The sequence below is a fragment of the Artibeus jamaicensis genome, unplaced genomic scaffold (assembly GCF_021234435.1).
Source record: "Artibeus jamaicensis isolate MK-2021 breed Jamaican fruit bat unplaced genomic scaffold, CSHL_Jam_final contig_700, whole genome shotgun sequence".
Classification (NCBI taxonomy): domain Eukaryota; kingdom Metazoa; phylum Chordata; class Mammalia; order Chiroptera; family Phyllostomidae; genus Artibeus; species Artibeus jamaicensis.
Genome location: NW_026521930.1, coordinates 4,466,333 through 4,478,560, shown reverse-complemented (window position 1 = coordinate 4,478,560; position 12,228 = coordinate 4,466,333).

Below are 12,228 nucleotides of genomic sequence, written 5' to 3'. Positions count from 1 at the left end.
GATCTGTGTCAGTTTCTGGTTGGAATGATGACAACATGCTGGAGCCATGGGCTAACATGCCTTGGTTCAATGGTTGGAAAGTCATCCCTAAAGAAGGCATTGCCAGTGGGACCATGCTGCTGGAAGCTCTGCATTGCATCCTGCCACCAACTTGTCCAACTGACAAGACCCTGTATCTGCCCCTCCAGGATATCGACACAATTGGTGGTATTGGTACTGTCCCTGTGGGCCAAGTGAAGACTGGTTGCTGAAACCCAGTATGATGGTACCCAGTATGATGGTAACATTGACTGGAGAGTCAGTGTTACAACTGATGTAAAGTCTGGTGAAATGACCAGAAATCTGTCATAGAATTTTGAGACCCATGAAAACAAAGTTTAATAAGAAAAAAAATCACTTAAGTTACTAGAATTAGGCTCTATATTTGTATCCCAAGTGGTCTGGAATTGTCAGCAGCAGGGCCCAGAGAAGGGTCAGTAATTATGACAGAATTTCCATGGCTTTCTTGGATGGTGGAGAACTCTCTTGTCAACCTGGGGTTGTTGATCTTTTATCATCACTGTTGGATTCAAAGGTTTCTGGATTCCCACATCAAGCTCTGCTGAAGTTTTATGAGCTCTTCTGGGCAGGGAGACTTTCTTCCAGGTACCTCCTCATCATACCCCCAACACTCAGGAGGACATGCCATTCTGCCCATTTGGAGGTTGAGAGACAGAGTGCAGAAAGGCAAAGTGATGTGCTTGGGTTACTCCAAGAGGGGACATGGTGCAACCAAATCCACAGAGGCACAGCTATATGCTTGGGGCCCAGGGATGATAGGTAAGAATGGAGGCCACATGAGGGTCCAGTGACCAAAACCACAGCCTGGGGACAGGTTCTGAGCTCTCTGGTTTTGTGGGCAGTGGGGAGCCTGCTGGCACTTTTGGCTGTTTCTGTCACATCCTAATTCTTTTAGTAATGTGGGCTCCAAAAGTAACTCAGTTAACAAAGTACCTCATTTAATTAACTCTGATTTCTTTGTATTTGACTACCCAGCGTCCTCATTCCCCAATGACCAGAGTTTCCCTGACTTACTTTTGGAAATGCAAAGGCTGTTTTCTGTTTAGCTGGGAAGGATCCGCAGGGAGATGGTTTTACATAATGTTGTCACTAAACTACTTGGTTATCTTAATTTTCTCACTTTCTCAACTGAGTGTTTTAAAAAAGTGATGAGTGCTTGGAAGCATAAAAACAGTGGGAAGGTGTGTTAACTATGACAAATATAACTCATTTCTGAGCACTAAGTATGTGTTGGGCTAAGAGCTTTGCCCGGTTGCCCATTCTGTCCTCACAGTATCCCTGGGTGGCAGATGCTATCTCCATTTTACAGATGCAGAAACTTGTCTGCAGATGTGGAGTAATCTACCGAAGGTCACAGATCAGTAAGTGGTGAATATGGGCTGTGGACACAGCAATCTGATTCCTGAGTTTTGGTGGTGAAGGAACACACACCATGTGACATTCAGGACACTGTTCAAACTCTAGCTCTGTAGTTTTCTGAACATTTCTTCTTTTTTCCCCCTTCAGTGTGGAGACATGACAGTTCATCAGCTCCCTCTTCACATCATCTATCTCTAGTTGAAAAAGATTAGAGTTATGGAGCCCAAGAGAAGGGAAAAAATTAGACTCTGCCCCAGTCCAGGGGTGGCAAATAGTTATTACTGAGGTTGACTGCTGGCAACATCTAGGATCAATAAACAAGAGGGATGGGTGGACTGGCAGTGAATGACTGTTGTCTGCCATGAACATAGGGAGACACAGTGATAGCTGGGGCATTGCACATTTGATATCCTGCTTTAGTCTTTGTTCATGCAAATCCACATTATTTTCAAAAGCACAAATAAATGAAGTAAAGTGTGGATATATGTATTTTTTTTGCCTCCCTGCAATTTATTCTCCTTCTTCTGGTAAAACCACATAAACACATCAGCAGCAGCACCACCACCACAACAAGGAAATAATGTAACCTAACCCCTCCACCCTGCCCCACCACACTGACCTTCGGCTTTCCTGTGGGAACTATTCTTTTCCTGCTCTAAAGCCATTAACTCCTTCCTCCCTTCCCCCAAGTAAAAGGCACAAGACCAGGTCTGACTAATCAGAGATCAAAGAATCTTACCTCTGCCACTGAACCTTGAGCCTAAAATGCCCCCTCCCCCTGGCATGGCTTACCTGATAGGCTGCAAGACTGAAGCTGTTGGTGGCCCTCCTTGTCACCAGTTGGCGAGCACTTGGTGCTGAATGAAGTCAAGAAGAGAAAAGCAGTAGAGGGCACCATGTCCTGAAGAAATCGATTTAGCCTCTGATCCTAGTCTAGGTGGTCTAAAGCCAATCTAGTCTAGAGCTAGCTCTATCATGGGAGGCTTCAATTCCATGAGCCTATATATTTTGCTTTAGCTGTTTTGAGCTGTATTTCTGACACTTGCAACAGAAGCATAATTAAGGACTTACTTTGTTCAAGAAATGTTTAGTGATTTCCTTTGTAATGACTGAATGTTTACGTCCCCTCAAAATTCATATGTTGAAACCTATTCCCCAGGATGACAGTAATAGGAGGTGGGACTTTTGGGAGATGATTAGGTTCTGAAAGTGGGGCCCCCCAAATGTCACCAGTGCCCTTATAAAAGGGACCCCAGAGAACTCCCTTGTTCTCCTTCTGACATGTGAGGACACACAGAGGCAGTCTGCAATGATGAAGAGATTCCTCGCCAGAACTTGACCAGGCTGACACCTGATCTTGGACTTCCAGCCTTCCAGTTTTGAGGAATACACTTTTATTGTTTATAAGACACCCAGTCAGTGGCACTTTGTTACAGAAGACTGAATGAACTAAGATACCTCATAATTCAAAATTTCATTTTCACCTGCCATTTCCCCATGCTCAAGGCCACATGGAGCTTACTCTCTCGTAGTGAAGGACTTGCTGTCCTCAGCACATGTTGCCCTTTGGCTTCTGCTCCTGCCAGGTTACTCCCACACATCAACAAGACCCATCTTCCCTGTTGAGCACACCACCTGCTTAAGACCATTTAATTGCTTATGATCATTCATTGGATAACTCCATGTGGCACAGACAGTGCCACATTCTCTGACTTCTACTTAATAGAAGCAGCTAACACAGTGTGTCAGCCACCGTCCTATGTAATTTACCTGCATTCACTCATTTCACCTGCACAACAGCCCTATGAGGTCCTGTGCTCACCACCATTTTACTGGGGGGGGCCACTGAGGCACTGGATGGGTAAGCAGTTTCCTGGGTCAAACACTCTGGTTCTAGGGCCAAGCTCTTAGTATCAAGCTGCCTGGCTCATATCTCTAGCCTCACCTGCCTCCTGCCCCATGACCCCTCTGCACCATCTTGCTGTTTGCTCCTCTTGGTGCTACAAAGGGTTAAGAGATCATAGAGAGAAAGGGCTGCAGAGCATAGCATGATAATTGGGCTTGGTGTGTGGGGAGAAAATGCCTGTCCTGGTGTCAGAGCAAAATGTAAAAATGTGTTTTATTCCACATAAATTAGTCTGTGTGTTCACCCCATGCTGGAGATGGTCTGGCCACCGGATGGGACTTGGCATTAACTTAGCCATGAACATGGCTCATTAGTATAGGCAGGGCCCCACCTGCATTTTCTTTTGTCTCTTTCTCAGGACAGAGGGGAACATGGGGTCTAATTGGGAGGTAGACGGCACAGCAAATGTGAACGAACTTCTTCCAAATACTTCTGTCTAGCCTTGTCTACACTAGCAGAAGGGTAATCTGGTGCAGGATCAGCTGCAGTTAATCTAAGCTGCTGATTCATTGTGCCTGAAAACCAGGGACCCAGAAAGGTGTATTGAGCGAATGTTGGAAAATGGAATTCAGAGGATCTTAATGATAGAAAGATGTTGGCTCACAGCTGCTCAGAATTATGGGGTCTTAGGATTTACATTCTTAGGATCCTGGGAATACAGATGTAGCCAGCCACCACATTGCCTGTGTGTCAGTGAGGTAGAACTTCCCATCCCCTCGCTTGGGCTTATTTCCCTCCTTCTGCCAGCCCCTGACACCTTTGTCTGTCTAGTTCATATCATCATTCATTTCTGAGCTGAGTCACTCACTCCTGGGGACTTCCTTTCCATTTTCACTAAAATGGGTCCAGGACATGAAAGCTGAGCCCCCTCATCTTATGTCATCATTCTCTCCACTGACTGACTCAGTCAGAATCCTTGGCCAACAGTTGTGCAGCTGCTGCTTGAATTGCTATAGGGAAGGAATCTGTTCCATTGTACACAGGCTCACTCAGGGGGCTGTGTGCAGAATGGTTTGGGAGAGGGTAGCAGTGGAGGAGGGAGGTGCAGATATTCAGGTGAGAGATGAAAGCAGGGGAGGCAGAGCAGGGATGAGTAGATGAATTTGGGTGTATGTTGGAGGCAGAGCCATCAACATCTGCTGATGGATGAAATGCTGGAGTGAGTAATGAGGAAAGAGAAGGCAGGGAGAGGGTGGTATCTATGAGTATGAGGTCAGAACTGCCACTGTGGATTATCAACTGTGTGGACTCCCATGAGATTCTAGAGTGCACCAGGCCCAAGTTTTCTATTTCCATTTCCATTTCATTAACCACCCAACACAACAGTTAATTTATGATAGAGACAAAAATGTGTTTATTGAGTGAATTAAAGCATACGTATGTTCACTCATTGCCAGCCTACCACTGCTGAACCTGGCATAGTCTGTGCCCAGCAGATTCTCAATCAGGCTCATAAATGAATGACCGAGTGGTTGTGTGCCTCTTACAATGCTGTGTGGCTTCCCGAACATGAAGGTAGAAGACGGTAGAGAAGCTCTGAGCTCCCTGCTTATGCAAAGACCCTGGTGCCCTGACATCAACCTGTCACTCAAAAAAACCAGCACATCTATTGGGTAATAAATTTGATTGCAAACTAATATGCTGGCAATAATAAACATTAATTGCAACATCATTTTCCTTGTCATACATGATACATTTTAGAAGGGTGTCAGGGCTTATCTTGTTGGGTTGAAGATCTTACAGAAAAAATCCAGGGAAGTTTGAGCTCATGCATTACTTTTTTCTGGGTACTATTTTCTGTAGTAAGCAAAAAGTATTTTTTTGGTTGTTTGCTCTCCATACCATGATAATACATTGTATATTTACACATTTATTTATTTATTCAATTATTTATTAACTCAATGAAACTATATTTAGTGTTCACTAACTCCAAACACTACTCCTGTTTGAGGGATATAGTAGTAAACACAATGGTCTAGGGCTCTGCCTTGAGAGCCACACTATCAGCAGGAAGACAAACACTAAGGAAGTAAATAAATCAACAACATAATTTAATACAGTGAGAATGTCTATGGAGAAAATGAAACATGAGGTGAGTGCAGAAAGGGGTGTGGCTGAAGAACTCTTTTAAGTGAGGTGATCAAGGAAGGAATCACTGGTTTACCTGGATTTCAGGGAGAGTGCTTCTGGAAAAGAAGCAGCATGTGCAAAGGCCCTGTGCAGAAAAGAGAGCCTGGAATGACTGTGGAACAAAAGAGGGCCTGTGTGGCTGGAGCAGTCATGCCAATGAGCTATCTCTGTGCAGTAGAAGGTGGTGAGAGGAGTCAGGATAGATTTCATCCAGGCATTTATTTCTCTATTCAAACTGCAGAAGGCAGGTGCCTACTTGGTGCAAGTACTGTGCAAGGCAATATGCTGAAGATAAAAACCAAAGCCTGAAGAAGCTCAGAGTGGGTAAGTCAGAGAAGTGAATGGCCATCATGTTATAATGTAAGGAGAGCCATGATGGACATGATGACATTTACCACTAGGAGGGCCTTATGGGATGGCTATGTTTTCTGTCTCTTCAGAGTCCAGTTTGGCCATGGAACTTGCTTTGGGACAATAAACTGTGAGCTGATAGGGTAAGTTCTACCTTATTAGCTGGTCAATGCTGAGTCTCCTTCCACAGTGGTTCTTGTTACTCTCTGTCAGGATCACTGGAAATGCTCTAGAGCAGCAATTTTTAAACTGTGTACTACAAAAAAAAGTGAAACAAGCAATATTTGACTATTTAGGCAGGGGAACTGACCTCTTCTCCCTTAGATTATCAACTAAAAAATGACAACAGCCAATACAACAATAGCCATCTTGTGTGAATGAGTCAAAGTTATAACAATTTTTTGTCAGATCAGAAAAAAAATTGCTTTTTTTTTTGCTTTGCCGCAGAATTTTAGTAATTAGTTTATATATACCATGAGATGAAAAGGTTGAAAATTGCTCTTTTAGACAGAGGCTCCTTGGTCCATCTGGGCCCTAGATCAAGGCTGGTGATGCTGGATGGTCAAGTCATGAGAGAGAGAAAGAAAACATCTTGGTTTAGGCCTCTGAGGTCTGCAGCATAGCTCAGCCTATCCTGACTGATGTGGCCGGGATAAGGATAAACACAAAAATGGAGCATGTGACCCCACCTGAGGAAGTCAGAAAAAGCTTTCCAAAGAGGGGATATCTTTTCAGAGGCTGGAAGGCATGTGGGGATTAGCCAGCAAAGTGAAGGGAGCAGGTGTTGCAGAGGGAGGGAGAGACAGAAGTCTTGCTCAGGTGACTACCGAAGAGGGAACCATAGGTGATGCTCTAAGCCTGTGTAAAGCACAGGCTTTAGGGACAGACAGGCATGGGTAACTTTTCTGTATCTGTGACCTTGGGCAGAAGCTGCTAACATTTCTGAGTATCAGACTCCTCATTGCATGATGGGTAGGGTGGCACCAGCTATCCAGTCAGCACCTGGTATCTGTTTATAAGTGCTGGTTGAAAGTTGTGACATTATTAGATGTGATGGCAGGTGTACTGGAGCCATTAGGTCCAGTTTTGTCATGGCCTCTACCAAAATGCCATGAAATGAGAGGTCACACATATGTGGCATTTAGCATGTGCCTGGCTCTATGCACTTCGCATGCATTTCCAAACCACAGAATACTAGTGTTACTGTTCTATTCATTTTGCTGCAGAGGGCATGTGAGCAGAGTGCACATGACTTGTCCAAAGCCACAGGACTGCAAAGTGGCAGAGCTAGAACTCAGACATGGGTTCTTGTCTAGCGTCCACACTTATAACTATGACACCATCTTCTACATCTGTGCTTGCACACTGAAGGAGTTCCTGCCCAGTTGGTGAGATGACACTCCCAATCTAGGAGGCACAGGTGTGAAGAGAGAGAGGGCTCTTAGCCAGAGCCTGGCAGGGTGATGCTATTATCCCAGGAGAAGTGGACACAGGCAGGGATGGATCCCAGCATGAAGTTGACAATGAGGAACTGGAAATAGTGTCAGGTTTCTTATAGCCAACAGTTACTGAGCCACTGTTCTGGGCCAGGGTTCACACTTAGTGTTCTGCATACATTGGTGCCTAGTGTCCATATACAGATACTACAGCTGCCACTCACTGGGCCTTCAGGTCTTACACTCATCAGAGTCATTCTATGAGTGAGTGCTTTGCCAGTGCTCTCGAGGAGAATCCAGTTGTTATAGGAGCCACAGGACCCTGACTAACCTTGAAGGTGATATCAAGTGCAGAGATAGTGGCCATGTGGGAGTGACCTTCAGCAATGATGGGGAGGTAAAGGACATTCCAGGAAGAGAACGAGCATGTGAATTAATCTGCAAGAGCCTGGGCATATTTGTGGGTTGGAGAATCCAGCGGTAGAGAAGAAAGCAGGACAAGAAGATCCAGAGGGATCCAGTGGGGCCCCTCCCTTTGGCTTTCCCCAAGGGCAGTGAGAAGCCAGCACAAGGGCATTAGCAAGGGAGCAATAGGATCAGATTTTCCTTGTGTCAGACTCACTCAGGCTGCCATTAGGACTGGGGAGCAAGACGGGATGAGGAGACCATTTAGGAAACCATTATGGTCCACCTGGCCAGGAGACAGACCATGAACAGCACAATGGAGACAGTGGGTGGATTGCTCTAGTTGAGCTTGTGACTCGAGTAGCACTCCAGTGACATTTTATCCCTATCCTTTTACTCCCTGGCCAACAGTGCTGCCTGACCTAAATTTATTCCCCCTGACTGGTGCTCCTGTAAACTGAAGGTTTCTGTGATTTCCCACTGTCCACATTCTCCATGTTGTGGGTCACAGGCCATGCAGCCCTGAAGAGCTGGTAATTGTGCTTCTTTTTTGTTTGTTTGTTTGTGTTGTTTCATTTCCTGAGATTTCTGTTTGGTTAGTAAGAAGGTATTTTATAGGTTTGAGTTTACCAGGCCGACTCTCAGCTTCTATTTGGTCAGAGGTGAGCAGCCTGGGTCACCTGGCTCCAGGTTAGCAGAGTTTTCCAGAATCGGGGAATCTCTTCCCAATTGGCAAATCTCCCCTGTGAAAGCCAAAAAGGCATGGGTTAACTTTCTCTTCCAATTAGCTCTGCATTTTCTATAAAGATATAATCCTTTATTAAGTTAATGAGGCATAATAATTATTAATTGCTAATTATTCATAGTTGCTTAGTCTATTTAAAAGAAATGATACCATTTAGAGCAAGATTTAAAGATATGCAAATATCAAATAGCTTCCTTCAAATATTCAGCTACTCTGTGGTACCATGGGCAAACACAATGACTTTTGTGGGAAACATTAATTTTGTTCTCAGTTCCATGAATTGGAAAGTCAGTGAACCACCTATGTGTCCTTGGCTGACTTCCTTAACTTCTCTGTCAGTTTCCCCATCTTTGAAATGGGGATTCGGACACCTGTTTGCAGTCCGGTTGGGGTTTTTACAGAGTGCTTGGAATGTATGGAAATAGTCAAGAAATGTAAACTGGGAAAATTCATTATTATTCCTCAGGATCATTGGAAGGCTTAAATATCATAACATATAGGAAAGGTAAGTTACAAAGTAGGAGCTTGGTAAGTAAGTATTTGTTCTCCATCACTCCTTGAGTCTTCTTAGGTTGTGGATATCAATAATTTACATTCTATTTGGGATTCTATCTTACATTTTAAAATGCATTTTCTGATTTTAAAATGTATACTCATTGTAGAAGACCTTAGGAGATTTTAGAAGCAAATAAAAATGGAAGTAAAATCTTCCATAAAACTACCCATTAATGATTTCAATGCATACATTGTGGTTCAGTTCCATTTTCTGTCTCTGCCTCTTTCTCTGTGTGTAAAAATAATTGAGGCCATCTTATATAAAGGTATTTCTATCTTATTTTTCTCAATATATTATAAAAGCTTTTTTTTCTGTTTAGGTTCTCTCTTCATGTTTAACAACAAAACATATCAGACTTTAGAGTAAGATTAGCTTGGGGATGAGAATTCACAGCTTTACTGTGTGTTAGGTATTTGTCTCTGTAAAAGGGACCAATCTTCTCTTATAAGGTAAGTGTGGGATTTAAGTGATGTAAAGCCCATAGAATGCCTAATACAGTTCCCAAAACATAATCAGTGCTTATAAATGGTGGTAGCTGTTACTGACAGCTACCTGATTAGACTCCTGTGTCAGCTAGGCCAGGTCATGATGCCATGACCAGCACCACTGGAATCCCAGGGACTTAACAGAAGCCTGGTCTTCACCGTCAATGGCCATCACTTTCTCAGGTGAGTGTCTTCATATGGTGATTTAGAGCCTCAGGTTATTCCCATGATTGCTAAGGCAGGGAAGAGAAACTGCAAGGTTTCGTACTAGCAGTTAAATGCCTTGACCTAGAAGAAATATGCGTCCATTGTGCTTACAATCAATTGGCCAGAACTAATTGCATGAACGTACCTTCAAGATGTATGTGTGGATAAATGTACATAGAGGATTCCCATGTGCCCAGAAGAGGAGACTCAAGTACAGGTGAGAACTAGGAGTCTGCCATGGAATTCTCTCTCCATCATAGGACTGTTTGCTTTCATGAAAGTCAGAGCACTGAGATTCAAGGTCAGTCCCAGCATATATATGTGTGATGAGTTCTCAGTCCCAACTTGGCCAGGGGAAGAGAAGCATTGATATATCCTGGGTGTACCTGACACCCCACCAGCATTCCAATACCAGTTCTCTCTGCATCTAAGTCACTGCCCTGTTTGGTTGGTGCTGTGAATGGTGCATTTAAGCAAATGGTTGGGCTGACCACAGTACAGCATTTCATCAGTGCCCTGTCAACCCCCTGATCTATACCTTGTCCTGAGGGACATCAGCCCCAGAGGAGAGTGTATCAGGCCTCACTGTGGCTTTAATGCCACATACATCATAGTGTGGAGAACACTAAGTAGGTCTGAGCCCTGGTGAGCTAGAGGCTGGCTGGGGGCTGAGGGGCTCCAAGGGAATTACCAGAATTTTTGAAAAATCTTCAGGAAGTGTTTTTTTGGTGTTTTCTCCCTCTTTTTTTCTTTCCAGTTAATATTAGTCTTTCTTCTTCCTAGACCATGACAGTGAGATACAAGGGGGGAAGGTTTTAAGGAGCAAGAATACATGGGAATGCATTGTGGCTTCCTTCCCTCCTGGTTGTATGTTCTGGGGTAAATTGTTTCCCATCTTTGGGCTTTCATCGTCTCATTTATGTAATGGGCACAGCTCTCTGACCTCTCTATGATTCTGTGGCTTCCTATCTCAGCTGGGCCCACAGCTTAGACACTGAGGGGCAATATGGCAGAGACCATCCACATCAATTAAGATGCTTTTGGTCACAGGAAACAGAAACATCTACTCAAACTGGCTTAAACAGTACAGAGACGTATTGCTGCCAAATATATTATGTAGATTGCTGTGTAGGGTGGGTTTTAGGATGAATTACTAATAGTTCACCATCTTTAATGGCCCATGTTCCTTCTGCTCGTCTCTGCCAAATCCTTGAGGGTGGCTTACACCTGGATCTGTGGGAAGATACCTTCAGCCATTGTAGTTATCACAGACAGACAGGAAAACATCCAGACCAAGAAGGGAGAGCCTCCCTTTCAGTGGGGGCTGTCCTGGGCAACAGACTACATCACTGAACACCACCTAGCAATCACCCCCACTGGCAAGAGGTGGATCACATGCCTGTTGCCATCATTGGAGTGGGATGCCCTTAGAGAGAGCAGGTCCATCCATGATGCTAGGGTGAGCTCAGCTAGGGAGGGGGTATGTCCAAGCTTCTGTTTGAAAGGAGGAAGTGAGGCAAGAGACAGTAAAACTACAGCTTCATTTCTCATTGACTTCATCATTTTCTTTCCAGACTATTAATTCAACATAAAATCAATAGTTAACATCTAATGAATACTTGCTATCATTGCCTCTCCATCAAGATCTTTACCAGCAATTTCTTTCTGAATCTTTACAATAGCCCAGGAAGGCAGACGATATCACACCCATATACACCTCAGGGAAATGAGGTTCCAGTAAGTTGATTTGCTCAAGGTCACAAACAAAGTGTTAGAGCCCAGATTCAATCAAGCTTATGTCTGTGTGGTTCTAAAGGCTGAACCTATAATTCCTATGCCATGTGTTATTTGGCATAAAATAGAAAGTCACAAGCATCTATATAAAACACCCACTCCGCTTTACATAGGTGTACATTTGCTATCTCAATTAATTGCCACAACAAACCAGTGAGGTAGTCATTGTTACTCTTGTTTTAAAGTTTATAAAATTAAGTCTCCCAGAAGGCATTTAACAAGCCAAGAGTTTCATAATAAGTAAGAAGCAGAGAATTAAGTCTATTTGATCTCACTCTGTTTCAGAAAATAATGCTTTTACCCATATGGATCAGAACGTGCAGTCAAAAGTGCACAAAACAAAGGGGAAGTGGGGTGTATTCTATCAGAATCAGGTGAAGAGAAGTGGGCCACACCAGGAGTGGGTCAATAGCTCAACAGTGAAATTGCAGGCCCAAACTCTTCCCTGGTCTCAGCTGCACTATCATCACTGCGCTGACAATGTCTCCTCTCAGAGCCTTTGGGCCTCCTGGTCCTCATGCAAACTCCTTCTATAGTGGGGAGGTCCTGGGCAGGCCAGGGAGTGAAGCTCTCCTAGTACACTTCTCTATTTTTATCAGGAAGAGAATATCTGATGTCCCCTTGCTGATTTTTCATTACATCCCATTGGCGAGAATGGTCACAATCCTAGCTTCAACATAGTCTGGGAGAGCAGTGTCTGTGTTTCAGTTTGTGCCACTGAGGGCAGGTTCAGGAATTTTAGATGAGGGGAAGAGAATGACCCTTGGCAAGGCCACCAGTAAAGCCAATCTCTT